Genomic DNA, 2,187 nt, shown 5'->3' on the forward strand with positions numbered 1-2,187 from the left:
CTTACAGTGTTGTCTCTATCATTTTCGTGATAAATTTAATAATTTAATTTGTTTTAATGTAAGTTATACCTTAGAATTATTATATTATATTGTAAAAAAAATATTTTTAAAATATAATAAACTAATCAGAATTAAAAAAAAAATAAACTTTACACAATATTATCATTTAAAATTAAACGGAGTGAGTTAACCGACTTTGTTTTTATGGTGTTTCATTATAATATAACTCTGCTCTAAACTTCTGTTTGTTTAAATGGACCCTAATAAGATGAACATTATTGAGTCAATAATTGTTTCGTCTGTGAATTGATCTTATAAGGAGGATACTGTAATAATAATATGTATATGTTTCCTGAATATATCACATTCAATAGCATTACTTCAATAATATTAAAGCAATATTATAATGAAGTGTTAATAGTTCACCGTAGATTGATATGAGGAGATGGTCGGGGGTGTGGTTAGCAAAGATACACAAATAAACAAAACTTATTTATTTGTGCCGACGTTTCAGCCTGAACTTCAGGATGACTTAAGAGAAAATTCTGTATAAAGTAAGCACCGACCATCTTTTCATGAAAGATATGAAGCGACATATGGCAGACAGGTGAGGGACACCTTCAATATACCAGTTTCAATAATATTGAATTTCGTCAATATATTGACCGCCTGAGGGGGCATGTTGAATAATATTGAAATGTGCCCTATAAGTACAGGGTGGGTTTGATTTTTGTTATTGTTACAAAATAGACAGTGTCGTCCGATTTTGTTCGTTCTGAATAACGGAAGAATATTTATCTTCTTTTGTACCCCATCTTATTGAAACGATTGTTAATAACCGGCCACCTCTGTACCTTGTGAACGGATTTTTTCCAAAGCATGAAACAAAAAAAAACTGAAAAACGGAGTCACAAATCTCTGAACATTTATCTCAATTTTTTTGTACGAACCACATGCAGGAAAAGATTAACCAACCTGTGATTAATATTATGGTTCCTACCAAATTTGACAAATTGATATTTTCTACATTGTAATGTACGAATATAGTGGCAATTACGTACCTATGTACCTACTTGTACCTGTTCTATTTTTTGGTTCCAAAGATAAAGATATGTGATATTCAATATTCATATATATTCAATTGCTTTTAAAATAGGTATATACCTGTTCCTATTATAATTTACACCCACGTTTCTAAATAGTTAATTCAATTAATACAATTCATGAATCTTTTGTTTGATTTTGTTCAGATTTGTTTTGTAATTAATGAAATACCTACCTCTGTCATTACATAGGAAATACAACTTTTGTTATAAAAATATATAAATAAGTACATTAATAAAAAAGTATAAATAAAAATAATAACACTAATAAAAACACTGAGTATCCAATGTGAAACCCAAATCCTGAACTCCCTCAAATAATGCCAATCCATTGAACCTATTATGGAGTGACCTTTTGGGATTCGAATCCGGCAAGAGACCGTGTCTCACACACCTCTAGTTTCCGGAATTTGGGTTTAGCGAGAACCGTTCAATGAAGATGCCCACAATGCCCAAGTTACTGTTTCTCCGCCCAGGAAATAGTTTTGAAGATTCAATTTTTTCGTCCTACATAGCTGCAACAGTAATTAATAAGATTTTAAAGACAACTGTGAAGATTTCTCACAGCTATCAAGATAAGCTAAGGTTAACTGGACAGTAGGTGAATTGAGAAGAAAATGGACATGGTTCAGAGTCTATATACAATCTACGAATTTTAAGGGTATGCAGACATGGACGTAGGCAAGATATTCCCAAGGGGGAGCAAACCTCAGATACTAGTATGTATGTGTAAGTAATATATTTATATACATAACAACTATGTTACCTTCCTAATACATACCTATAGTATGTTTCCAGAAAGGAATTATATATCTAATAAGTTCACTATTTTCTTTATTTTTATTTTGGATACTGAAAATCTAGAGAGGAGTCTGGGGCTCTCCCCTGCTTTTTTTGTTTTCTAACTTATTTATTGTTTTTATACAGTTTACAAATACATACAATACAAAAAGAATATATATATACATACACACATTTACATTGCATCTTGATTTGCCGTAAGGGCCCCCCTGCTTTTTTTGTTTTCTAACCTGTTTATTGTCTTTATACATTTTACAAATATATACAATACAAAAAGAATATA

This window comes from Halyomorpha halys, unplaced genomic scaffold, assembly GCF_000696795.3.
Source record: "Halyomorpha halys isolate HHAL.00 unplaced genomic scaffold, Hhal_1.1 Scaffold946.1, whole genome shotgun sequence".
NCBI classification, from domain to species: domain Eukaryota; kingdom Metazoa; phylum Arthropoda; class Insecta; order Hemiptera; family Pentatomidae; genus Halyomorpha; species Halyomorpha halys.